At 50.4% G+C, this 27,546-nt stretch overlaps 2 long non-coding RNA genes across 3 annotated transcripts in view; one reads left to right on the plus strand and one right to left on the minus strand.

Annotated features, from left to right (window-relative positions):
• Positions 1-6,087, plus strand: part of LOC121819943 (uncharacterized) — a 39,857-nt gene extending 33,770 nt beyond the window's left edge. Inside the window, exon 4 of the long non-coding RNA XR_006060299.1 lies at positions 5,745-6,087. This is a non-coding gene — a long non-coding RNA (uncharacterized LOC121819943). The remainder of the gene's footprint in view (positions 1-5,744) is intronic.
• LOC121819942 (uncharacterized) lies at positions 3,139-21,689 on the minus strand. 2 transcript variants are annotated; one of them, XR_009597073.1, is made up of 3 exons: positions 21,092-21,689; positions 20,729-20,878; positions 3,139-4,917 (listed from the first exon to the last, which is right to left on the minus strand). It is a non-coding gene; the product is annotated as an uncharacterized LOC121819942 (long non-coding RNA). The 2 variants fall into 2 exon arrangements; XR_006060295.2 differs by lacking the exon at positions 3,139-4,917 and adding an exon at positions 16,215-17,125.
• Positions 21,690-27,546: the final 5,857 nt, after the last annotated feature.

The following is a 27,546-nucleotide window of genomic DNA, read 5'->3' on the forward strand; positions in this document are numbered from 1 at the left end:
TGAGATGTGTGGGAGGTGGTTGGTAGTAATCACAAAGCCAGTGAGGGCAAGATAATGGGGAGCAATGAGAAGTCTTGACCAAGAGGAATAGACATACTCAGGAATCCTGGACTTGAACTTGCTAACAAGTGACCCTCCAAGTTGATACTTCGAGCACCAATCCTATCCACATCTGGACACACTGCTTTTCTCTAAGTGTGTAGAAAAATACCTCAGTTCAGTTCAGTTCATTCCAGTCGCTCAGTCGTGTCTGACTCTTGGTGACCCCATGGATGCAAAGGCCTCCCTGTCCGTTACCAACTCCCAGAGCTTGCTCAAACATGTGTTAAATACTCACTGTGTTCTAGGGACTGCCAAATTGCCTTATGTGCATCATATCCTTCAAGCCTCCCCAAAACCCTGTTAGGTGGGTGCTATGATTTTTATCCTTTAGTTTACAGATAAGGTGAAGAAACCTGCCCCAAATTGTACTCCTATTAAGTCATGGGCCAAGATCTGAACACAGGCAGTCTCTAGATCCTGAGCTCTTAACATCACTCTATGCCACCTCTCCAGTGAAAGAGAAATATGAGAGAAAAGAAATAAAAGGACACAGTCACATTTCAAAAGAAGATAAACATGTCCATGGATAGGAAACAGAAAATAAATAAAAAGACTAAATGTGAAGAAAGGCTGCCAACAAAAACAATCAGCAGGAGATAAACTCCCTTCAGATGAGAAGAAAACAGTAGAACAAGAGGAAAATTATTGTAAAATAAGCAAGTTGAGAATCCTCAAAAGATGAGGGGAAAAATGAATATGAGTAAGTGGATATGGAAGAGGAACAGTTAGAAACCCTGGAAAAGGAAAACATCTAATTCTTAAAAACTGAATAGCTAAGGGGAAGTTCTAGACCAAATATAGTTCAATAAATAATTAGTGCTTTGGAAGATGGAACCGAGGAATTCACCCAGAACTCAGCACAGAGGAGTTTTTAAAAACTGAAAATGCTGCAAGGATAATTATGAGATAGGGAAAAGAGTTTGAGAGGATCCATCAAAGGGAAGGTTCAAAAGAAAGGATTAGAAAAAATGGTAGAGAAGACTGAGTAGGTAACAGTGCAAAATTCTCCAGAATCCTCAGATAGAAGGTATCCACTGAATGAATAGGATAAATAATGCTCAGGCAGCTGAGTGGTAAAGAATCTGCCTGCCAATGCCGGAGATGAGGGAGACATGAGTTCAATCCCTGGGTCGGGAAGATCCCCTGGAGGAGGAAATGGCTACCCACTCCATTATCTTGCCTGGAGAATTCCATGGACAGAGGAGCCTGGTGGGCTACGGTCCACGGAATCGCAGAGTCAGACATGACTGAGCAACTAAGCGTGCAGAAGAAATACTAAATCCATACTTACACATGCTGATCTAAAGCTGTAAAACAATAAGGGCGAACAAGAAAATAAAAATTACCGGAGGAAAGAGATCTTCCATTGTAGATTCTATCCTTGAAGTGAGAAGCAGTGACTTTGACTTTGAATGACTTTGAGTTATGTCCCACTGAGAAGAGGATGGTTGTATTAAGGTAAGAGAGGGGACACTCAGGGACATTATTTGTATGGAAAGAGAATTATGTAGGTATGCTAGGAAGAATACTCATTGTTTCACACACCTGGAAGAGCATCCTTCTGAATAGCAGTCTGTCCTGTCTAACCCTTTGGTTCACATGGGTATACTCCATTCTCTTCTAAATCCTGCTCCCAGACACTGTTAGCCCAAGGATGGATACTTGAACTAAGACAACCACTCATAATAGCTCACCCCAAACCTCAGTTGAGGACCATGCTGGGTGAATAAGAGCCTTTCCTTGAGATTTTTGACCTTGAGACCAGACCCCAGTAGCAAAGATAGGAGAGGTAAGTCCTAGGCACTCTCAAAATCCTGCTTCTTGCTGTGTGGGTAATGCCAGTCTAAGAGAGAATAAGGTTGATCTGTAGAGAAAAACAAAGATGAGAGAGAATCCTGTCAATGTGTGAGAAAGACTGGGTCCTAGTTGTATCTCTGTTCTTCTGGGTTTTTAAAATGAATATTCCCTAGATTCTCCCCTTTAACTAAACTTACAAAACTTAAATGTCTACTGTTTTTGAACCAAATGGATCTTAGTTAACAGAATGATAAGATGGGTACTTTGTTATTCTTTAACTATTTGCATGTTTTCTTTGGGGGAAAGGTCTTTATCTTCTGGGTCTCATGTGATTTTTTGTTTGTTTCTTTTAAATATACAGTAAAGTGAAAGTTACTTGGTCTTGTCCAACTCTTTGCAACCCCATGGACTATACAGCCCATGGAATTCTCCAAGCCAGAATACTGGACTGGGTAGCAGTTCCCTTCTCCAGGGGATCTTCCAACCCAGGGGTTGAACCCAGGTCTCCTGCATTGCAGGTGGATTCTTACCAGCTGAGCCACCAGAGAAGCCCAGGAATACTGGAATGGGTAGCCTATCCCTTTTCCAGGGGATCCTCCCCACCCAAGAACTGAACTGAGGTCTCCTGCATTGTTGGCGGATTCTTTACCAGCTGAGCTACCGGGGAATCCCCTGTATTCCCAACCCAAATATCTATTTTGATCCCAATCCTCTTCCTTTCCTCCCTTTCTCCATCAAAGGCTTCCCCATCTCTATACACAGTCAAGCCAAGGACTTCAGTATCAACTGCTTTTGCTCTTGATTTCCTCACCCCAGTACCCAAGTAGCTGTCAGATCCCATCAATTCTACCTGTGGAAGTAGCTTTCAATTCCATCTCCTACTTTAGCAATGATTAACCCACCCATTGACAGGGCTCCAGGCAACACTCTCATTCACTGCTAAGTGTAATTTGGAACAACATTTCTGGAGGGAATTTGGAAATATATTTCAATAATCTTTCAAATATTTCTACTTTTGACCCAGAATTTTCACCTGATGTATAAGGGGCAAAAATATTTTTTTTAATATTTAATTTTATTTATTATTTGGCTGTGCTGGGTCTTAGTTGCAGCATGTGGGATCTAGTTCCCCAACCAGGGATTGGATCGAGCTCCCCCGCATTGGGAGTGTGGTGTCTTAGCCGCCAGGCCACCAAGGGAGTCCCAAGAACATTTTTAAAAAGCAAGAACACATAACAATATGTTTTAAAATAATATTTAATAAGACACAGTGCTATTTAAGATACAACATTAAATAAGAGATGATATGAAACATTTGTACACAGTATGATTCTAATGCATAGCATATATTTGAAATTCAGTGATTATGCAAAATTTGATATGATCAATAGACTTTCGTTCTTTCCATTCTCAAACCACTCCCCACCATGGTCTATTCTGAGAATGAGCTGGGTGCGGTTAGGAAGTGACAGCCTCAAGGCCATTTGTGGCTTTTCTAATTCAGTGTACAGAATGCTGAGTACAGGATAATTTTCAACATCTTCATACTCTACATTCTGTGACAATATAGACGCCCCTCCAATTGCTGTTTCCCAGTACTTTCATCAGAAAGCAAATTTTCACAAGTGTGCAATCCCCACTTAACACAATTTAACTTTTATCCCTACATACAATCCCATTTTGGTAGGATTTTAATACATTTTTATATCTACGTGGAAAAAATAAGTAAAGGAAACACACCAAAATCTTAATAGTGCTTAGCTCTGCAGGATAGGAGTTTATTGATTTTAACATACTCCTGTATCTTTAAATATTTTTTTAAAAATGTAATCGTCAATGGCTGCTTAGCATTCCAGTGTGGATACACTCCAGCTTATTTAATCAAACCCCACTGTTGAACACTTAGAGAACTCGCTGTTCTCCACTGTTGTAAACGGTGCTGCAGCGACGGCCTTGGTACCTACATTTCTATGCCACCTGAGCCCTGCGGGAATTATACTAGCCTGTGCCCAAACAGCCCCTGTCTTCCAGGGCATTTCCCCCTTTGCAGAGGAGAGGAGACACTCAGAGAAACAACTACAAAGTGAGACACAGTGTGGTTAGCACCTTTTCAGAGGGGATTTAAATCTAGGCAGGGAGCAAGCTGCCTGGAGGAGGGGGCGTTTGAGCCAACATCCTCAGACACAAAGCTGGGAAGAGGGAGCTGACCTTCCTAGTGGTCACAGGGAGTTGATCTCAGTGAGCTATTCCAGGAGGCTTTGTCCCAGAGTCTGAGAATCTGGTACCCCAATGTTAGGGCCTTTCAGGAACGTGGCAGCTCTCCTGGGAAGACCAGGAATGTCCGCTCTCTGTACTGAAGGCTGCTGGTTTCCCCATCCTCTTTTCAGACCTACAAAATCCACTCCACCATCAGTGCCCCTGGGTCCAGACGACAGGAGGTGTCTCACAGCCCTCCCCAGCCCCTCTCCCTCTGTCCCCCAGAGAGCAGGACGGAGGAGCTCTTCCCTGACAGTCCTGAGCCACGCCTGCCTGCAGGCTCTGGATCCTCAGATCCTCGTCTCTCAGCACCTCCTGGGGTCAAAGGAATGTTGAGCAATCTTTGGAATTTTTCAGTGAGAAACAAGCACTTTCGAATTCCGTTCTGGCCTCCTGAGCTGGGCACGCAGCCCGTAGCCTGGAGCCCTGAGTCTTCCTGAGCAGGCATCTGGGAGCGCTGGGGGACTTTTCAGTGTTGTTTTCTCCTCCTGCGGGCGGGGCTACAGGACACCATTACAGTGAGGTCATGGGGCCCTGCCCCGCCGCCTCCATCCATCGGTGGCCGAGCAACTGGGATCTTGCAGACGGTGCTAGCTGGACGTGCCAGGGCATGGGTGGGGTCTGGAAGGACTGAGGGGCAAAGAGCCCAGGCTTCACCCCCTGGGAGCTCCCTGCCCCTTCACTGTCAGGCCATGTGCCCTGCCCCGAGGCCTGACTTCTGCCAAGGGGCTCAGGGTGACACTCTGTCCAGCTTCCAGGGGCCTGCAGAGACACATGGAGAGCCGTTTTGACTTGCCTAAAGTGTCCCACTGATATCTTGCAACAAGTTCTTAGCTCAAGTAGAACTTTCAGGGAAACCCTCCTGATACCACCCCCTCCCCACCATCAAGTGCACAAAATCAGGTTTCCCATCATACACTTTCATGGCACCCTATTCTTCTCCTTCTGAGCTCTTTCCTCTGTGGTTAATAATAATTATTTGTGTATTTGTTCCGCGTCTCTCTCACTGATAGACAGCAAGTCGTTTGGAGGGCAAGAGCCCTGTCTATTGCATATCACTGCTGTATCTCCAGTATCTAGCACGGTGCTTGATAAATAGTAGGTACTTTATGTATTTCATTACGCCAAGCAAAGTTTCCCAAGGAAGTATAAGAATTCTGCCCCCAAAGTTGCCCCTCCCAGGACATGAGCTACCCTGGGATTCCCTTCAGATTTGACGGAACCTCAACTTGGCCCCATTTGGAGCCTCAGTTTCCCTGGGTCCTGCCTCTTCCCCCTGGCCCACCCAAGACTGTCAGCCTCATCTACAGCCAGCGAGTCAGGAGACCAAAGGATCATTGTTTTATTGAAATTAAAGCTCCTTTGTCTGTGATCAGAATGCAGGTCTCCTGGCAAGAGTGACCTGACCTGTAAGGGTGGCTTTTGCAGACGCCAGCTGCGTCAACAGCCCCCACCGCCTCTTATTTCAGATTCATTAGTCCTCTTGCCTCTGGGAAAGCGCTGACACCTCCTAGTTACCTTGGGTTTTTGTAAAGTTCGAAAGTTCTCCAAGTCCCTCATATTGCTATTTCATCTGTGCCTGCCAACAGGACTCGAGAAGCAGAGCATGAGCCGTCCAGTTTTACAGAAGAGGAAACTGCCCCAGAGAAGAGACCTTCTCAAGACCGTGACCGGGAAACAGTGGATTGGGTTTCTAGCTCCAGGGTCAGGAGGGAGAAGGAGAGGGGTGAGCGGAGTGTGGGCAATCAGGACCCGGGAAGCAGGCAACCCAGGCCAGGCACCTGAGGCAAGAATGCGGACGTCTCAGAAGGAACTGGAAACAAGAGCACACCTACACCCACCTCCTAAACCAGACCATTTTTATAATTCTTGTGTTTTCTGTATTAATTTTCTCCCATGGTAGGAAATAGTAAATACCAAAGCTCCAATTGACCTCCACTGTGCAGAGAGTGTTAGTCACTTAGTCGTGTCCGACTCTGTGTGACCCCATGGACTGTAGCCCGCCAAGCTCTTCTGTTCATGGGATTCTCCAGGCAAGAATACTGAAGTGGGTTGCTGTCCCCTTCTCCAGGGGATCTTCCCAACCCAGGGATCAAACCTGGGTCTCCTGCATTGCAGGCAGAGTCTTTACTGTCTGAGCCACCAGGGAAGCTTCCGTTGTGCAGAAGGAAGCCAAAGGAATGAGTTTGTATCTCTGCTAGCATGTTGAAGGGGGAAGCACCCCAGGGCAGTAGAATTAAAAAAGGGAGGAGGCCAAGGGCATAAGGGAGCCAGTTTTTCAGTTCTCCCTACCCTCACCCCAAGCATCTTCAGAAGATCAGAACTTAGCTGTAGAAAACCTGAATTTTTCTTATGGTTAGAAGTTGGTTGCCTTAACCATCTCATCATGATGAGATTCCATCATTCATGTGACAAATATTCATTGAGTTCTAGGTGCCTGGGATTCACTGGGGGACAAAACAAAGATTTTTGCCCTTCTACAGTTTCACTGTAATGTGAGGAGACACATTACAGGAGAATACAGACATTAAAGAATAAATCAGTAAATTACATGGTAAGGGTAGAAGGTGCTGAGTAATGTAGGAGCGGGGTAAGAGGTGAGTGGGTGCTGGGTGGAGTGGGTGGTGATGCCAACTGCAGTGGTTAAGGCAGGCCTCACAGGGAAGGGGAGATTGAGTTGCAGGGGTGTCAGGGCACATGAACCCCAGGCAGGGGGAAACCATGCCTGAGTGCTGAGCAACAGGGGTGATTCAGGGAGGCTGGAGCAGGGAGAATGAGGGACAGTATGGTGGGAACAGAGGCCAGAGAGGTGAGGAAGTGAGTAGATCCTGAGTTGCCTTGCTGGCCATGGCACAGACTTGGGTGAGTGAAACAGGAAGCCAAGGATAGCTTGCTCCACTAACTACTGTGTCGAGAAAAGACTGGAGCGTTCAATGAGAGGCATGATGGGAAGCCAATGCAACAAGCCAAGGGAGAGGCCATGGCAGCTTGGACCTGGGTGCAGTGGGAGGAAGTGATGAGAAGTGGGGTGCCAGATGAAGCAGGAGACGACAAGATTTGCTAAGAGCTTTGGTGGAAGATGTGAGAGAAAGAGGCATCAAGGATGATGCCGCAGTTTTGGGCCTGAGCTCCTGGAGAGGCGGAATTGCTATTGACCGAGATCATGCGTGTTGTCATAGCTACTGACCACCATCTCTGGGCCAAGTCCGGGGTCATCCACTTTGTACTCTGCTCCAAATCAGTCCTTCAAACCCCATGAGTAGTCTCCGTCAGCCCAGGGAGGGTACCTAAGTGACCATTTCGCTCAGTAGATGGCAGACCCTGGGTGCCCCAGGCCGGTCTGACCCCATGGGGCGGGTCTGTACATCCCGCCCCTGGGACGCTGGTCCCCTTGGCTCGCCTGACCCTAGCTGGCCTTGCACTTTACCCACTCTTGCCCTGACATCAAGCTGCCTCAAAGCGACAGAGCTCCCAAGGCCTGATGCTTGCTGGGGACTTCTCTTGGACATACTTTATTTGGATATCTGAAATTAAATTGGGGAGGTGGCTAAACTAGGATGTTTGGGAGCTTCCTCAGAGCTGACAGGTGGGCCGTGAGTCAGGGAGGCAACAGGTGGGAGAGAGTACAAGGGACTCGTGATTGTCTCAACAAAAATGTGGGATTCTTGTAAATACAGTCATCTCTGAAACAGCCCTCTCCACCATCACAGCGCCCACACTGGAGGGGCTGCTACCCCATGCTTCTAGATCACTGGGCTCACAGTTTACAGGAAGAACATGTGGACTCAGAGAGCTGACCCGGATTGCCCGCAGACACAGGGAGCGTGTGCGCATGCGTGCATCTCTGTGTGTGTCCAGAGAAGGGGGACTGACTGGAGGGGTGGCAGTCTGCCCGCACGGGGTGACATCAGGAGTCTGAACACCACCATCCTATCCCAGGCACATCCTGAACTTCCTTTCAAGGGTGACTTCAAGAAAGACACAGAGCGGCTCCTCCTACATATCAGAGCCAAGCTCTGCTCCTCCAGGGCCTGGTTCTGGGTCAAAGCTTCAGCGCGAGGCAGCTACGAGCCAGCTTTGCCAGCACCCCAGGCTAGGGGTTCCTGGATGCCCTCAGGGTTCCTAGCTAAAGTTGTGCTAGAAAGTTGGTTATAAAACTCTGCCACCTGCCTGAGATACGAGGGAAGCTTTAAAAATGTATAAGCACTTGTTCTCTGCCAGGCACTTCCACACACGCGCATGTGCACACATACACACACACGCACGCACCTGCTTTAATTCTCCTGGCTATGGAATGGGGATCATTCCCACTTGAATGAAACTGAAGCTCCGAGAGGTCGAGAGAGGTTCAGAGGCCACACGGCTGGGGTCCCTGATGGTACCCTCAGCTGTCTGACTTCAAAGCTCCTGAGGCTCAAGGTTTTGACATCTCCAGCACCCATTCCTAGGCCCTTCCCTCAAACCCCCTTCCTTTCTGGGCCCCCAAGTCTGCTGAGGAGAAGTCCTGGGTCAACCTGGCTTTCTTACCAGAGGCCTCGTCCTCTCTGGAGCCTCCCAGCTGGTCTGGGAATGACGGAGGTAAGCCTGCAGGGATGGCCTAAGCCTTAGAAACGGGGAAGGAGGGGGTTGTGCTTACCCATCTTTGGAGTTTTATGACTTCCCTGTCCTTGGGGGCAGAGAGCAGATAAGGACTGAGCATGTGGGCAAGGAAGAAACGTCTTTCTCCTTAGGTGGTGGTCTTGGGGACCAGTGGGGCAACTCTGTCCCCTCCAGTATCCCATCTCACTTCCAACCCTCTGCTGCAAAGCAAGGCACCTGTCTCCCAGGGCTCTCTTTCAGCAAAGGAGAAACTGGATGTTTCTACTGGCCCCAGTGCTGAGACTCCTTCCCACTGGCCCTGAGCATCTCCCCTCTGGCCAGGCCCTTAGACCTACCCAGCATCTCAGGGCAGTTTCTCTCTTCAGAGAAGAAAGCACATTTTTGTTTGGTTTTTGGGCCACCCTTCCCAAAGGTAGCTGCCTGCTTGATGAGGTGTGAGATAGAAGGTGTTTATCCCAAAGGACGGAAGGGCTAGGATGAGGCTGTCTGACCTCACACAGGGATCCTCTGAACAGATCCTGCCCCTTAACTTTGCCAAAACTCTGGGCAGATCTGATCTCCTGGACTAAGGGCTTCAGGACCTCAGAAGGTCAATTCAGAGGTACTTCAGTCCCTAGATTCTCAGCACTGGTGGGTGATAACCAGAGCCATCTCTGAGCTTTGGCCTTGTGATTTGGGATGGGTGTGATCAGAGTCAGGCCTCTGGGATGTGGCCAGACAAACACCTCTCCTGCTTAACAAGTGGCGGGCCCTCCCAAAAGCTGGGTATCCCCGCTTCTATGCTTCTTCCTAAACTGCCACTGACTGTTCCATTGGTCTGGAGCAGTCTGCTGACACTGCATCTGTGGAGAGCTGCTGTGAAGAGCTGGGAGATTTGCACAAACTGTGGGCCCTGGTGGAGGCCAGAGATGGAGCCTGGGAGGGGGGCGGGGCAGGCACACAGACAGCCTCTGTTGGCCTGGGAGGCAGAGAACAGTGGCCAGCGCAAACACTGTTGTTTGCAAACAAACAACCTCAGGCTGGGGGGAACAGCTTGTCTTTGTCCTGGTTGGTGCTGATGTGGGTCCTGCAGCCCTCACCCCTCGGTTCCCCTTTCCTTGCCCACTGCAGCCTTGGAGCCCCAGCCTGAGGCACCTGGTCCCCAGAAGAGGATGTGGTTCCGAAGTGTGACCCCTGTTACCTAGTGGTCGTGGGAAGTCGTGTTTAGGGTCACAGGCCCCACTTCCATCCCTACTGGCCTTGGCCTCTGCCTCCACCTCTGCAAGCTCTCCAGGCCCTTCTCTTTGTCTAGCACCTGGGCTGAAGCTCTGTGCCAGACACTCTCAGAACCCCAGAGTATCCAGTAGGGTTGGCATGTGGATAAAGAACCCAAATCCAGAGAGGTTAAGTGACTCGCCCAGAAAAGTTAAGTGATTTGGCCAAAGTCATACAACTGGTGAACCACCGAACTGGTTGGCTCTTGGAAGAATCCTCTTCCCATTTTTTTGTATGGGTGCCTCCCAGACCCCGGCCCACCCAGGGGAGCCCAGGCTGGGCTGTGATGATCACTCTTTTGCACACATGTGGTGCTTATCAAGCAAGCATTGCCTTGCAGGGTTTCGCAATGAGCCTTGTGTTCTGGCCACCCCATTGGACATGGAGCTGCTGGAGGGCAGGAATCTTCCCTGCTTCCAGACCGCTACCTAGGTCACTCCCCGACCCAGGCCCAGAGTCAGGGCCCAGAGAGGGGATGTATGGGGGCCTGGAGAAGAAATGGGCTCAGGACGTCAGGCTTACTTCCCACTCGGAAGGAAAAGAGCAACAATTTGTGCAGGAGGGCAGAGGAGATGACTGGAGGAACAGGGACTTGTAAAACAGGGAGGTGGCTGAATTCATTCAGATTGGCCTCGTAGCAGGCCCTGATCAGAGAACCAGCTGAAATATTCGGAACTCAAAGCCAGCGACATCTCCCCTGAGAGGCCAAAGGGGACAGGACAGGCAGAACCGGCAGCGGCGGGCGGCGAGACGAGGCACAGCAATCATGGAGCTGCAGAAGGTGCAGGGAGAGGTTTGCGGGCCCTTGGGGAGCAGGCGGTAGGACTCTTCCTGGAGGTCTTCCTTCCAGGATTAACTAACCCTCGCTGTTCTCCACTCAGCCAGTAAATCAGCTCTCCCGTGAGCCCCGCGTGGTGCTAGGAGTCTGGGAGGGGTGGGGAGGCAGAAGCCAGAAAGAAGAGCCAGTGTCTGCCTTCAAGGGGCCTGTGAAATAGTCGGGGAGAGCAAACAAGCACATACAAATCAGATCATCATTAGAATAGTTAAACAGCAGACCACGGGTGAGCAAATACAATAGGAGGCAGAGGGCGGAGGCGCCTCTCCACTGCGCCTAAACATCAGGCATCTGGTCTTTCATTTCCTTTCTTTCCCTCTACCAGCCTCCCTACACACACACACACACACACACACACACACACACACACACACACACTCTGCCATCCTCCTACACACACACACATACACTCTGCCATCCTCCTACACACACACACACACGCACACACACTCTGCCATCCTCCTACACACACGCACACATGCACACACACTCTGCCATCCTCCTACACACACACACACACACACTCTACCAGCCCCCCTACAAACACACACAAAACACATACATATTCTACCATCCCCCCTACACACACCCACACACTCTACCATCCTCCTATACATACGTGCAACACACAAACACCACACCATACTAGACACACACACAGTCTAACATCTCCCCTACACACACACTCTACCATCCCTTCTACACACACACACACACACACACATAAACACTCTACCATCCCCTCTAAACATACACACACACAGGCAGCATCCCTATATAGCAAGGCCAGCAGTGAAGACTAGAGAATAACTTCCCATAAATCATGACTCTATGAGGCCTTGGCGACATCCCAGCTCCAGTTCTGAATTTATAGCTCTCAGGGCGCTCACACTGCTGGCCACCAACCCCAGGGCACCACCAACATCTTAAATTTATTGACTGATGGACTGATTATCAGCGTAGGAGCAGCCAGCACACACAGCTAGGGGAGAGATGGCACACAGGCAGGAAAACAGAGACAGCAGCTTTGGCAAAGCACAGACAATTTCATGCACATGGAAGGGAAAGGATGAAAACCTCTCTTCAGTGAGATTTCCCAGAGTGGATTGTTTGGTTCCCACTTTTGAACCTTCACACTTTTCTCACAGCTGGAACTTCCCCACCTCCTCTCTCCCAACAAGGCCCTCCCCTATTTTGAAACTGATTTCTAGGGAAACAGTCCCCAGGTCCCTCGTCTGACTCAGCCCGTCGTCTCTGCCCCTTCTCTTTGTTCAGCTCAGGCACCTGACAGTCAGTCTGGAGGCACCAGGGCCTGACTGCCAGGTCTTCCTATGCACAAGCAGGTTTCCTACTCATTAAGCTCTCCTGAGCATCTGTTCCAGGCTGGGCTCTGGGCTACGCCAGCAGAGACAAAGCAGGAAGAGCTAGGCCTTGCTGCCCAGAAGCCCACTGTCGCATTATGGTGGGAACACATAAACCCACCAGAACGGATTTAACCTTGCAAAGTGGCCTGGCTTCAGCACCAAATGGGCAGAAGAGTCATCACCCTTTTTTGGCTTTGGTTTATTTATATATTAATTTTGTTTATAGCAGCGCTATGGACCACCTTTAAAAATAAACCAAATGTTCCCCCCAAATCACTTTAAAAGGCCCAGAGGAGGAAGAGGTTTCTGAGGCCTGTAAGATCCCTCAGTTTCTTGAAGAATCTGGGTCTTGAAAGAATTTGGAGAGGTGGCAAAGAAGGGAGGGAACCCAGGAAGGGGGACTTGCTGGAGTCAAAGCGTGGAAGAGCGTAGATCAAATCTGGCAAACAGATGGCGCCCGTGAGGACCACCCTGCTATGGCTTGTCTGTGGATGACTTTGTTGACTGTAGCCCTGCCTCCCATCAACTCTGAATGCAGACTCCTTCTCAATGCTGCTCTCACCAACTGGTTAACGAGGAAATAAGTGTACGGGCCTTTCTGGCCTGGAGTGTCCAGAGGCCTGAGGCTGAACCAGGATGCTGAGTGTGGACTGGAGAGGAAGGGGCAGAGTTGAGGAGCTATAGAATGGCAGAGCTAGAACAGACCGGAGGAGCCGATTTCCACATTCTCACTTACAGACTCTAAGGCTAGAGAAAAGACTACTTGCCCAAGGTCTGGGAGTAACTGGTGAAGGTGCTGGCACTCAAGCCTCCTGACCTCTGGGCCATAGGTTGAGGTCAGATGCTCAGAAGGGCCTTGGCTGCCCAGCTGCTGAACTTGTACTTGGTAACAGTAATCCTGTACTATCTGGAGCTGGCCTTGCTGGAGCCCAAGGTCAAGGTCTTCTGAGCTCATTCTTATCCCAACCCACCTTCTCTCCTCCTGTCCAAACTCCCATTCCTCAGAAGGCCCACAGTGGGGCTGCGCAGAGGAGGGGTGCATGCCCAGGTTCAGTGAGGCCTCAGGAGCAGAGAAACAGGTGGATTTCCTCCCACCTCTCTCCCCGAAAAAGAAGGCACTTCCCCCACTGGAGCCAGCCTTGGGCTCTGCACACCAGAGAAGGGTTTCCCCCTCAGCTCCAAGGCCTCAAGGGAGCCACTGAAAGTTTTTGAGCATGCGAGTGTTATAATGAAAATGTTATTTATAACATGCTATCATGGAATTAATCTGTCCTGTGTTTTCTGGGAGAGAATGCCGTACATTGGGACACTCCTGCATGAGTTGGAAGCTCTGTGGACAGAACCAAGGGCTCCACAGGACAGAGTACCCTCTGAAGATGGAAGTGGGGGGCACTGAGAGGGGAGTGGGGTGGAAAGGAGAAAGAGGCTGTACCCTTAGGATCAAATCCTTGAGGTCAACGCTCATGAAGCTCCCAGGAGGGGTCAGGACCCACCTGCAGCTGGAAGAGATTGGAGCGCTGTCAGACCTCATAACTCCCAAGCTGAGGTGGAAGGGTTACTTGTTTTGCTGTTCGTTTCCTCGAAATGGATATAAGTAAAGAAGTATGTTGAGGCTTGTCTTAGGGGGTCGAATGAAGTGGAGAACTGGAAAGACTGTGGCTCTTTCAGGAAATAGCTTCTGGGGGTCCAAGAAGAGGGACATGGGAGGCAAACTCCAGGCAAAAGTGTGAGTGGTGGCAAGAAAGGGAACAGAGATAAAGGGGGCCAGCGGAGGCCCCTGAGCCTGAGAAGGTGTGGAGCTGAGCTGCAGCACCTGAACACCCTCACTAGATCGTCAGCCTCCAGAGGCTGGGGATCACACCTCCACCTTCCTCAGCCCACAGTCCCAGGCTCGAGACACTGGACACATAGCCATGACCTTGCTCGACCAGGGTTGACTTTCTCCTTTTCCCCAACCATTTCCCAAATCTTAAACAATTCTCCCACGTTTCGAAATGGGCAGAGAGGATAGCATTCTCCCTGCCATTGAGGGCCCAACAGAGTGAGGACAGAACCAGAGAGATAAGCTAATTTCCTCTTCATAGGTCGCCACTGACGTCCCATTTTCCAACCCCAGTTTCCACTTCTCAGAGCTCCTGCTCTCGGGGTGCTGACTCTTGCGCAACCTTTGCTTCTCTAGACCTTGCCCCCTGGGCTTCCGGCCCTTGCATCTCCGTGGTTCTCCCTCTACAGCTCTAGTTCCTCTTTCTCTGCTTCTCGTGTAGGTTACTCCGCTTCCTGACTCCCTCAAGCCAGGTGTCCCCCAAATTTGCTGTTTTCGTTTGTACAGCCCTGGGCATGGTCGAGTTTGTCCCATGGGAAGTTTGGTTGTGGACCCATGAAGTGGCGATCCTCTGGAGCCCCGGAGAAAGACGTCAAGTCATGCAGGTTTTGCCAGATATGATAAACATGCCCGGTTTAATTTGGATTTCAGATAAACAAAAAAGAATTTTTAGTATAAATGTGTCCTAAACTTTACTTGGGACATACTAAAATTGTTTTCCTTGTTTATTTGAAATTTGCATTGAACTGAACTTCCTGTATTTTTATTTGCTAAATCCGACTATGACTTAGTGACTAAATAACAGCAACAATGTAGGTAGAAAGGGAATGAAGTTCTGATCTGGGCACATACTTCCCTTGGGGCTTCTCAGGTGGCACAATGGTAAAGAACTCCCCTGCCAGTGCGAGTTTAATCCCTAGGTCAGGAAGATTCCCTGAAGTAAGAAATGCCGGCTCACTCCAGCATTCTTGCCTGGAGAATCCCATGGACACAGGAGCCTGCTGGGCTACAGTCCATGGGGTCACAGAGAGTCGGACACGACTGAGTGACTAAGCATGGCAAAGCACAGCAGAGGAGAGTCGTAGCGGGCAGAGCTGGGGACCCAGTCAGGCTTGGTGAGCACCAGGGATGGTAGACCCAGTCAGCTTGCTTGTGTGGCAGCTCTTCTCCAGCAGAAACCACCCACCACACAGGGACCGTTCAGAGGGCAAGGTAATTTGATTCATCCACAGCTTGGGTTTTGCTGGGTAGTGTGAGCAAGGGGAGTTTATGTGAAAGGCAAGAGAAAACAGAATTCACTGGTGAATTGGAAGAGAGCTGAGGGGTCCGGTGCTCCTGAGAGGGTCAGAGGACAGGTGTAGGCTGGGCGATTGGGTGAATAAGCTGAGCAGCTAGAAAGATGTCAGAATTAGTCATTTCAGAGATGAGTGAGTTCTGTGGAGTGAGCTGAGCTGACTACGTCTGAAGAGTGGGTGGCCAAGACGGTGGGACAGGAGATTATCAGAGACGGAGAAAGCGAGTAACCAAGAGGCTAGGGTGCGGGCGGGGTCACTCTCATGGACGCCGAAGTCGCCCGTGGTGATGGCAAGGCCTCCCGTTTCCTCCACAAGTCTTACCACTCCTGGCAACGCTTCCCTGTTTGTCAGGTCACATGGGTTGCTATGGTGGTAGGCGGGCAGAGGGGAGCTGGTAGTGGCTCACACTGGGAGGGGACTGTGAAATGTTTCCACAGGAGAAACAGATTCTAAAGAAGCTTGGAACTAAATGGATTCCTTTGAGTCTTTCCAGCTTGAAGGCACCCACCGCCTGCCATCAGTATGCGTCAGGACTGAGAAAATCTAAGTCTTCCTCTTCTCAGTGTTATTCTGGAAGCCCAAGGAACTAGTATACTGGCCATAACCCAGAGCAGTTTTCCCCCCCAAATTCCCAGAGCCTGCCCCTTCTCTTGTTTCCTTTCTGCTACTCTCGCTAGAAAATTCAGCCTCCCAGCCCTAGCCAACTGGCCGTTGACTTTGCCTCTTTCTGTTCCCACTGCCCCTGCTCTGATTCATGCTATTGTCATCTGTCTCCTGCCATTGAATCGCTTCTTGAACGATTTCTCTGCTTCCCTCCTACCGCACCGCCCCCCAGTTTTCCCCAGCTACTCGCCCTCCCCAAGAGGCCAAGGCCAATGAGAGGACACTCCTAGCAAGGCATTCTCCTTTTACTCAGCCATCATATAATCTTCCTAAAATGCTGCTTAGTTTACATGATTCCCATCCTCAAAATTTCTCAGGGATCTCTGCGCCTGCAGAACAAAGATCAAACTCCTTAGCGTAGTATTCAAGACTCCTCTTGACCTGGCCCCATGTTCCTTGCTGCCCAGATCCTCCCTCCACGCACTGTGTGCCAGCCCCTCCGGGGTGTTTTATGCTGGTTGAAATAAACAATATTCTTTCTTGACTGTAGAGATTTGGCTCTGCTATCCCTTCAGACTGAGAAGTCCCTCTTGCCATTCTCCATCTGCATCCTGGAGGGCTTAGCTGAAATCACACCTTCTTCCTGGTGCCTTATCTGAGCCTCATCGTTCAGAAATAACCAGCTCTTCCTCTGCAGCAAAGCCAGGAGTCTGTGCCTGCATCTCTATTTAGCACGTATTTTCAGTTTTGTAAGCAGTTTAGAAGCCGTTCATGTAGCACTTATACTGCAAGTATGCTTAGCTGTATGAGACACTGAGAATTCAGAGAGAAGACTGGTCCTGCCTTCAAGGTGCTCATGTGCTGGCAGGGGTGCTGGGGTGCTGGGTGAGTGGACGGGCCATGGCAGAGGTTCGTGGTGTGTGCTGAGATAGCTGATGGGCTGATACTTTCACCATGGAGAGGAATTACTGGCTTGCGTCGGTCTCTCTAGCTGGAACATAAGTTCCTTGAGCTCAGGAAAATACTTCGTTCTTGTAAGTTCCCATGCCTCTGCCCAGAGGCTGGCAGATCATCAGAGATCCGTGTATGTTTTGTTAGGATGAACTTCAGGCTCCTGGAAGACAGGAGCTGTCTCCTTCATGCTTTTATTCTCCACTCTTCCAGTGCCTTGTACTAGGCATTGCAGAGCCAGCGTCTGCTGAAATGAGTGAAGAGGACAAGACGCTCAGAAGCAGCAGGTGCTCTGGGGAGCTGTGAGTAAACTATTGGCCTGTCTCGACTCAGGCCAGACAAGTGCTCACCATCCATGGGACTGCTGCCTAGACCCAGGCACCAGGGGATCACTGCTCATCCCGGTGGGGCTCCCCGCGTCTGGCTGACTGATCAGACTTCCCAGCACCCGCCCATCCGCTAGCCACTCTCTCCACACGCACGCACGTGGCCAGGAGCAGGGCAGGCCAATCTAGCCAGCAGGGCAGGATCAGGAACTACAGGGATCGGCTGGAGTGACAAACTGAGATAGCAGAGAGGCAGCCTGAGCGGCACCAAGCAGAACCTCCCCACTCCCCTCCCCTACCACTGTGGATGGGCCCCATCTTAAAGTGGGGGGGGGAAGGCTCTGTGTTCAGCAGCTATGGCGCCAGCCATCGAGTCATCCACCTTATGAAGAGGGCAGAGGCGGTCCATTTTCTCAGTGTGACTTCAGAATGACCCGATACAGGGCTCTGGGGAGACGTGAGGTGGAAGTGCCTGCTTGGGGGCAAGTGCAGAGATATCTGGGAGACTCTCCACTCCTCCTGTAACCCTTCCCTCCACTTTGTGTCTGTGGGGGGTGGCGTGGTATGCAGAGGGTGAAGAAGTTATGATAAAAGTTGGACAATGTCCTGAATTCCTGGGCTGAAGAAAATCTCCCCAGTTCCTACCAGGAAGTGGGGAATTCCCCACAGTGTGTGGGGAGGGGGAAGAGGGGTACCAAACCGGGGGTTCAGGGCTGCATTAGCAAGGGCATCCCCTCCTGAGGGAACTGCCTGCTTATCCCTGGGAGGTAGAAGTGGGCTGTTGGGAGATCCAAGGTGCCCCTTCAGGGCCAGGATGCAAGGTGCTCAGATCTCATGGAAGGCAGCTGCCCAAGCCTTCCTCTCCCTCCCCACCCCTCCTAGCTCCTCAGGTTTCCTTTCCCTCCCCTCCTAATGCTCTTTCTGGTATTTCTTCATTCCCCTCAGTCTTCCTCTCATCTCCTCCCACCCCTAGACCAGGAAAAAGCCAAGACAGGCCTAGCTCTGTGGAGGACCCATAGGAACTGTAAGAAGAGCTTGGGGTCTGGTCTGTGCTCCCCTGCCTGCAGCAGGCATGCACTGGGGCTCTGTCTGGGCAAGTCACTCAACTGCTCTGAGCCTAAGCTTGCTCCTGTCTACAATGAGGATGTCACTTTGCAAAGCTGCTTGAAGAGCCATTGTGGATAAGCACTATTTGTAAATTTGCTTTAGACATTCAGCTGTTCATGGATTCAGACCTCTATTCGACACAGTACTTATCGACACTACGTGCCAGGCAGCCTTCCGTTGCTAAGGATGCACCAAGGAACAAAACAGACAAAATCCACGTCCTCCTGGAGCTTACACTTCAGTGAGGAAGATGAACAAGAAGCTAACCAGCAAATAAATAAACATTTACTATACAGTAGATATAATTTTCTCTTGTGCAAGGAAAAGGTGACGGAAGGTAGGAAATTTCCACTTCAGGATGCTCTGGAAATGTCTCCTGGAACATTTGGCCAGAAACCTGAGTATGATAAGAGGGCTGAGCCACACTCTGGGAAACTGTTCCAGGGAGAGGAAACAGCAGTGCCGATGCTCTGCGGCCGGAAGATGCTTGGCTCAAGGACCAGCCTGGAGCCCGAGTGGCTGGAGTGGAGAGAACGGGGACCTTGCGGAGGGATGAGGTCAGAGGAGAAGGCAGGGCAGGACCGGAGGGCCTTGTTTATCATGTTAGGGAGTTTGGTTTTATTCTAAGCAATAAGCAGGGGAGTGAACTGATCTGATGTATGCTTTCAAGATGACTCTGAACGGGGTGTTCACTGCCCAAGTGGGGCCAGAAGGGCAGTTAGGAGGCTGTGATCATCATTCATCACAAGTGACTCCCCTCCCCTGCCTCTATGTCCCTCCTCAGTTATCATTCCAGAGCCTGGCACACTGTGCCCAGCTCCTCGCCTCTGCCCCTCTCCTGATTTACTCTTCACTGTATCTGGAGTCTGTCCCTCATGACCCAGAAGCTACCACCAGACAGCCTCCCAGGGGCTTTCTCAGAGGAGACCTCTCTGAGGCATTCCATAATCTCAGCCCCTCCTCCTGCCAGGACTTTCCATTCTCTCGTCATTTTGACCCTGCATGTGCTACCTGGGACCCTTTCCCCAGGCCAAGGTGTCAGGAGGCTGTCCTGAGGTCCCTCTGGCTTCTGAACCCCTGTCCAGAGGGAAGTTATGTTCCAGTGGTAGAGACAGAACACCTAAACAACTTCACAATGGAATATTCATGGGTGATGAATGCTATGATGAAAATTAGTGCTGGGTAAGCAGATGGAGAGTGATGGGGTAAAGGGCTACTCCAGATTGCAACCTGAATTAAGTGCATAAACCACATGTCTGAGAAGAGAGTGTTTCAGAAAAAGGAAAGAGCATGTGCAAAGGCCCTGAGGTGAGAAATGAGCTTGTAAAGAAAGTTAATGTAGCTGGAGAATGGAGAGAAGTGGTGGATGAGGCCACCTCACATGTAACTCCAGACCCACACCTCACACTCCAGTTCCTGTGTCTTTCTGGCTTTTCCAGCTAGAGGTTCTATAGGCATCACCACAAACTCAGTGGATCCAAAACTTAATCCATTTTCTTCCTCCAGACACCTGTTCCTCTTCCTGCTCTCTGGTTTAAATAGTCCCCTGTGTTGGTAAGCTGGAGTAGCTGTGACTCTGGGCTTCCCTGGTGGCTCAGATGGTAAAGAATCTGCCTGTAATGCAGGAGATCCCAGTTTGATCCCTGGGTCAGGAAGATCCCCTGGAGAAAGAAATGGCAACCCACACTCCAGTATTCTTGCCTGAAGAATTTCATGGACAGAGGAGCCTGGTGTGCTGCAGTCCATGGGGTCTCAAAGAGTCAGACATGACTGAGCAACTGACACATACACACAGCTGGGACTCCTCCTGTCCCCTCACTCCACACACCCGGTCAATTACCAGTCCTTTAAACCCCGTTTTAAAACATTTCTTGCATCCATTTCCTCTTTTTCTGGGTCGGGGTCTCACCCCTATCATGAGGATATTTTAAACGCTAACCTCTGATAATTCTCTGAACAGAAAAGTGATCCACACTTAGGGAAAAGCTCAGTAACACAAATCAGCGTGTCCTGTGTGGAGGGAGAGCTAGGACTCTGATCTCCTAAGAGGTCACAGAGCCTGTCCCTTGCCCTCCTCCAATCCATAATCTACACTTTGGTCACTCTGGACCAGCTAAGGTGTAAATCTGCTCATTGTGAGCCTCCACTGTAAACTTCTTACTGGCTTCTTGTGGCTCCTTAGAATAAATTTTAAACTCTCCAGGGCCCCTGGGTAACTTTCAGCCTCTCCTCTTGCCACACTCCCTCTCACACTCTCTACTCCAAACATTATGGTCAACTTTCAGTTCCTAGAATGCACTCTCTTGCCTCGGGCCTTCCTACTTTTTGCTTTCTCCTACTTTTTGCTTTCTCTGGCCCCAACATCCTTGATGCCCCATTCCCTCCCTGATTCTCTTGTCTACCTAACTCCTACTCACACTCGAGAAATCAGCAGCATCTCCTCTTCCAGCCAGACCGCTATGCTTGGGACTTCCCTGGTGGACCAGTGGTGGAGATTTTGCCTTTCAGCGCAGGGGGTGTGGGTTGAATTCCTGGTCAGGGAGCTAAGATCCCATGAGGCAAAAAGCCTAAAACATAAAACAGAAGCAATATTGTAACAAATTCAATCAAGACTTCAAAAAGGTCCACGCATACAAAGAAAGACCACCATCGTCTTCTCAAGGCTGGATGAGGTGCCCCTCCCGGGTGTTCCCCTAGCACCCTGAGCTCACCTGGCTACGTTGCCATTGCCTTTTTACGTCTGTCTCATCCACAAGCCTGGAAGGTCTTTCAGCACTTACCTGTTTAGCCTGCAGGTGGTTGAAACCTCAGCTCTTGGCATAGGGCTTGGCACTCTAGTAGAAGGTGCTCCACAAATATTTTTTGAATAGATGGATGGATGGTGTGAGAATGGAAATAGGGTTTAGAGTATGGGTGCATCTAGAAAAGAAAAGGCACCCCAGGGCGTGGTGCAGAAGGGGCATGGGAAAGACAAAGGTGTGGGATGGCTGTGGGCCCGCTGCAACTAGGAGCGGAGGAGGCCGGCTGACAGGGACGGAGGGCAGGAGTGGGGTCAAGGAAGATGAGCTCAAAAGGCAGGTGGGGCCAAGTTAAGGCACTCAGACTTTATCCCAGAGGCAATAAGGAGCCTCCGCAGATTACAGCAAAAGCTGTGAGATGGTCAAAGTCATGTTTAATCTGGTGTGGCTTGCAGGGGTTTGGGGGAGAGAGGAGTCTGGAGACCACTCCCAGTAGAGGGTCCTGGGGAGCCTGTTCCAAGCCCCTTTTTCAACTGGGAGACCCCCATCCAGCCTCAGACCTCCAGCAGCCTTGGGCCATGGAAGGAAATCTTGCACTCTGGGGCTTCCTCCTCCACCGCAGGGCTTGCCTCCCCTTCCCGGTGACTCACCCCGGAGGGTCAGCTCCAAGCAGAAAGTCATCACTGACAGGAAAAGGGGCCAGACTTTCTTTCCCCCACAGGCTTCCTGGGCACCAAGACAACAACACAGGACAGCAAAGAGTGGGGAGGGAGGCCCTTGAACGGGCTGGGAGCAAGCCCGCCTGACCCACGCTGCCCGCCCACCCACTGGGGACCCACAGTGCCACATGACGGCCAGGCTGACAACACCAGTTGCTGGTGAGTCACGCGGCCCTGGAGACCCTGTCACCGCCAGATGAGAGGTGCAAGATCCATGAAGGAGCAAAGAGAAGCCATTCCAACCCTGGCAGACTGGTTGGGGTGAAGGCGGGGTGGACTCTGGAGCCAGTGAGGGCATCAGCGTGGGGACAAAATCTGGCAAACCTTTTTAAGGAAGCGAGAGCTGAAGGAGGAGGGCAGAGGGCCACTGGCTCCCAGAAGGGTGTATCCTGGAACTGGGACCAGGTCAAGTAACCCATCCCTCTGACATAGAAGCTGGCAAGAGTGAACTCACTGTGACGGTCCGCTAGGCAGACTGGCTCCAACCCCCAAAGTTGCTGGAGTTTAGAATTTGTTCTCTATAGGAGACGGACATCACATGTGGTGGCCCAGTTCCTCGGCTAGGTCATCCCACAAGATTCTAGTGGGAGCCAGTATGTTTAGCAAGAGAAGGCTGAGGTGCCTATAGCTAACGATGCCATTTCATACACTTACAATTTGGTTAAGAGGGTAGACCTCCTGGTAAACGTTCTGACCACAGAAGCAAAGCAAAGCAAAACAAAACACAAAGGGACACAAGGAACTGTTGGAGGTGATGGATATGTTGGTTGTGGTGATGGTTTCACGGGTATGTGCATCTTTCCATGCTCATCAGATTGTGTACATTAAATTTGTACACTTTTGTGTATATCAGTTACACTTCAATATAGATGTTGAAAGAGAGAGAGAGCAGGGCAGCAAAAGAGATACAGATGTAAGGTACAGACTTTTGGACTCTGTTGGAGAAGGCGAGGGTGGGATGATTTGAGAGAATAGCCCGAACATGTCTATTACCATATGTAAAATAGATGACCGGTGCAAGTTGATGCATGAATCAGGACACCCAGGGACAACCTAGAGGGATGGGGTGGGGAGGGAGTGGGGAGAGGGGGTTCAGGATCGGGGGACACATGTATACCCTTGGGTGATTCATGTAGAAGTATGGGAAAAAAACTCAATATTGTAAAGTAATTATCCTCCCATTAGAATTATTAATTAAAAAATATAAAGAAAGAGAGAGAGAGCAAGCCACAAGTTTGGGTGTGGAGATGGAGAAAAGAGGGAACTTGGAGTCTCAAATCCATACACACACAGGTGTCTTCTCAACCAAATGTTGTGGGAACCGTGAACCAGAAGGCAGGAATTCTGAGTTCCCCTCGGGTTCCAGGCTCTGTGTCGAGGAGCAGCTCCAGTGAAACCCACTTCATCTCCTGTCTGGAGTTCCCATCTCCCCTGCGCAGGGGGAAGCAGAAGCCAGACCCTGCTGCTCACCTGCTGGACCGCGCGAAGGGATCCCCTCCAGCTGCAGTCGTGAGCAGCTGGAGTTAGCAAGCCTGGGAGCCAGAGGTAGGTGTGAAGAGCAGATGTGGGTGCCAGGCCTGGGCTGAGGGCTTTGAGGCAGGCAGTGAGAGGAGAAAAGGTGAGAGGGGAGCTGGGTTGAGGAATCGAGTATTGAGGAAAGGGACCTATCCCAGGAGAGGAGTTGTAGGTCCTTCCCCACGCCACTGCAGCACCCTGAGTGGCAAGTCAGAAGGGAGCCCTGTTTTCCTTTCTGTCCTTTCTTTTCCTTTCTCCCAGTCCTCCCAACCCTGCAGACCCTGCAGCTGGCTCCTAAGCGGGAGCCAGAGCTAGTGGGGCCCTCGGCCTGGACCTCTTTTCTCAGAGTGGCACCGTGCTGGGCCCTTGTCCCAGTTTTGACGGAAACATCAGGGCTTCTAAGAGGCCTTCCCTGACTGTCACCATCTCAGCCCCTGGCTCTTCTCACAACTGCTCTTAAACCGTCTGCTATCTCCAGTCATTTGCCTCCTCATCTACTCCCACCCCCCAACCAGAACACAGATTCCGCCAGCTCAGGGACCTTGTCTGTGTTGCTCTCAACTGTGAGGACAGCGCCTGCACAGAATAACTGCTCAAATTTAGTTTATTCATAAGTGAATAATAATTGCCAACATTTTTTGAGCGCTTGCGACAAGCCAAGCACTTTCTTCGTGTATTAACTTGGTAAACTGTGAGCCGCGGGGTAAATCCAGCTCCCTGTCGACTTTTCTAAACAAAGCTTTCTCGTCGTGCACACCACTGATGTAAGTACTGTCTATGGCTGCCTTTGAGATAAACATGCTGGCAGAGTTGAACATTGATGACAGAGACAGTATGGACAGTAAACCAAAAATGTTTACCTCCTCACAGAACAGTTTGCTGACCCCTGTGTTAACGCATTGACCCCTCACCAATGCCTGTGAGGCCAGTTTATTATCATCCTTATCATTTTACAAGTAAGGCAGCTGAGGCACAGAAGGCTTGTCCCAGGTCACAGAAAAGTAAGTACAAATGTACTCAATCCAAACAGTATTTCTCTGAAGCCCATGTTCCTAGCTAGCTGCCATGTTCCATGACCTTTCTAGAAAGGGACAGGAAGAGAAAGGGAAAGTCAAGAAGTCACAAGCATTTGGGTGCAGCCTCCTAAAAAGGAAAGGAAAATGGGAAAATAGGGAATGTTAGGGCAGCTGGGAGGCCAGCAGACGTTATGACACTGGGCCCTTGCTCTTGAGGCTTAGTTCTGAGATCCAGAGCTCTCAGATTCTGTTCCCTAGAGCAAGAGTCCCATCCCTAAACATAAATGATGACCCCCTTCCTTCAATCACCATTTAGGACATGAGATCCCAACATTCTTCTTAAATCTTAAACCTTGGCCTCAGCTACTGCTTATCTCCACGAGAATCAAGGACTCAGGGATCTCTGATTTAGCTCAGCTTCCCTGATGGCTCAGACAGTAAAGAATCTGCCTGTAATGAAGGAGACCTGGGTTTGATCCTCTGGGTCAGGAAGATTCCCTGGAGAAGGGAATGGCTATCCACTCCGGTATTCTTGACTGGAGAATTCCATGGACAGAGAAGCCTGGTGTGCTACGGTCCAACAAAGAGTTGGACACAACTGAACATCTGACACTTTCACTTTTTCACTTTCAAGGGTGACTGGAAGTTGTACATACTAATTTTTTTTTCAGTTCCACAAAATTGCCAGCTTCTAGGGGCTCTGGCATATGAACATGCTTGAGAACCTGCCATTCTTCTGATGTTGAAATTTGGATGAAATACAACACAGAAGTTAAAGGCACCAAGAAACAGAATCAGAGGATAAACTGCAGTCTTGGAAATTACATTTGGAAATTACACCCTCACATGTGAGGTCTCCTAGTAGGGCGAGGAGCTTTTCCTTATTGAGTGAAAAAAAAAAAAAAGAATCAAGGCAAGGTGGAGAGGAAACCTACTTGAGGTGAGCCGAGCTGACCCTGTGGGCCTTGCTGGGCAGGGAATCCAGATCCAGAGTGAGCAACTCTTGTAAGGTGCACTCTGCTGAGAGCAGTGGGAAAGCACCCACCCCCAAACCTCTGGCCTCTGGAGCCTGCTGCAGAGTTTACCTGGCACCTCCACGTTTCTACCTGCATTTTCTCATGACCACATCCTGAGAGAGGTTTCTTTCATCCCTGACAGAGAGGTTATGAGATTTGCCAAATGTCACAGAGCAAATGGCACCAGACGACTCTCGTCCATTTGGATGAATTCTTTACTCATGAAATGACCTCCTGATGATTCATCGGAGGGCCTGATGAAGGGACAGAGGCAGTCTGGTGGACACTTTGGTGTTTGAATTCAATGTGTCCATCTAAGTCTCTGCTGCATTCTCAGTACCCAAAACCTGGGTCAGTATTTGTGGAGAGTATAGAAACGACAGGTCCCAACTCTGGGGGAGTCCCCAGTCTGGTGGAGAGAGCAGAACAGCTACACATATAGGTCTAAAATAAGCTGGAACGTGGAAAAGGATCCCCAGATGGAGGCAAAATGCCGTGGGCTTCTGACAAGGACGATACCACAGAAGTTGGAGAAACAAGAATTCCTAGAGAAGGTGGAAGCTGGGAGGTTTACTCCCATGGGTGGGGATGGGGGCTTAGTGACAGGCCTCTGGCCTCACCAGTCCTCACTCCATCAAACCCCTGTCACTCACACACGGCCACCCCAAACCACACCCCTCTCTGCCCTCGGCCTTTGCTGCTCTCTCTCCTTGAAACGCCCCTCCCTTCTCTTCTTCCCTTGGCTCTCCCCTTCCCTCCCCCGCAAACTATTCCAGACTCCCCCACCCTCTCTTGTGGGTCCCAACCCAGGCTTCCTGTCTATGGCACTAACTGCAGGCTGGGGCATTAGAGTCGGCTACTTACTTGTCAAACGTCCTCTAGCCCTACTCCCGTGAGCTCCTGGAGAGCAGACTGTCTTTTACTGTGAAAATTCCAGCAACTAACCTTGAGCCAGGCTGTAGTAAGCACTCAGTAAAGATTTATTGAGCAGATGTGTATCCAGTCTTTGTGGGGCCTACAGGTGGATGATAGGAGATGAGGCTGAAGCACAGGCTTGGACCAACCAGAGGAAGGCCCTGCCACCAGGAAGAGGCATGTGTGGAGCCGCTGGGGCACTAAGTGGACCACTGACAGAATTGCCCTGCAGAGACACGAGGCCAGAGCAGAGAAATGAGCAGCCAGGAGGGAGAAAGGCCCGAGGCTTGCTCTAGCATCCTGGTAAGCATGCAGCTCTCTGCAGTCTGCAAGGGTCCCCAGGCTCTGCCCACACCTCATCTCACCGACACAGTGAGCTCCAACCCTGCAGCTCCGGCATCCCGCCTGAGCCCATGATCTCAACCAAGTGCAGAGGGCCTGTGACTAGCATGTGACTCAGCAGCCAGCCCGGGGACAGGCCACAGTGGGATGGGGAAAGAGGAGCTCAGCTTAGGTGTGGGGAGGGGAGGTCGTTTCCAGCAGGGGGGATGACCTGGGCTCTTGAAATCCATTCATTCACTCATTCATTGATGAATTCATCCATTCAACAAAACTTTTATTGAGCACCTAGTATATTTGGGTCCTGTGGGAGACTGAAAGCTATCTGTAGAAGTACAATTTAGTTGGCAGAAGTGTAAGAACTAGACACGCAAAGGGAGACACAAACACAGGAGAGGCAGAGAGAAGAGCACTGTGGAATCCAAAGAGGGAAAAAGCATTCCTGCTGAGAGCAACGGGAAGGCTTCCTGAGCAGGCCCATTGCAGCAGCACCTTGAAAGACATCATTTCAACAGAAGGGCCCAGGAGGAGTAGGAAGGAACAGCAGGCCAGGCAGAAGAAGGCCGTGAGCTTCTGGGGGTAGGAACTTTAGCAGTTTTGTTCTGTCCCTGATCCCTGCAGGGCTCAGTAATCAGGTGTCCTGTTTCCTGAGTGAGGCAATGAACTTCTCCTGGCCTCCCCACCTTCCCTCCCCATCTAGACCCATCACTGATCACCTAAACTTCTCTCTCTACAGCATTCAGTCTCCTGAACCCTTTTTCTTCTGCCAAACCCACGCCACTGACATCAAAGGCAAAACATCTCTTCTCTTGACTCCACAGATCTTTCCTTGCATCCTTGATCTTGCCCTTGCCTGGCCCTAGGACCCCTTCTCCTCCAGTGGCCTCCGTCTCTCCATCTATTTAGCCTCTTTCTCTCTAGGCAACATCCCTTCAGCTGATAAATGTAGTTAAGTCTCTGTCAGCCCCAAACCTCCA

Source organism: Ovis aries, chromosome 1, assembly GCF_016772045.2.
Source record: "Ovis aries strain OAR_USU_Benz2616 breed Rambouillet chromosome 1, ARS-UI_Ramb_v3.0, whole genome shotgun sequence".
In the NCBI taxonomy this organism is placed as follows: domain Eukaryota; kingdom Metazoa; phylum Chordata; class Mammalia; order Artiodactyla; family Bovidae; genus Ovis; species Ovis aries.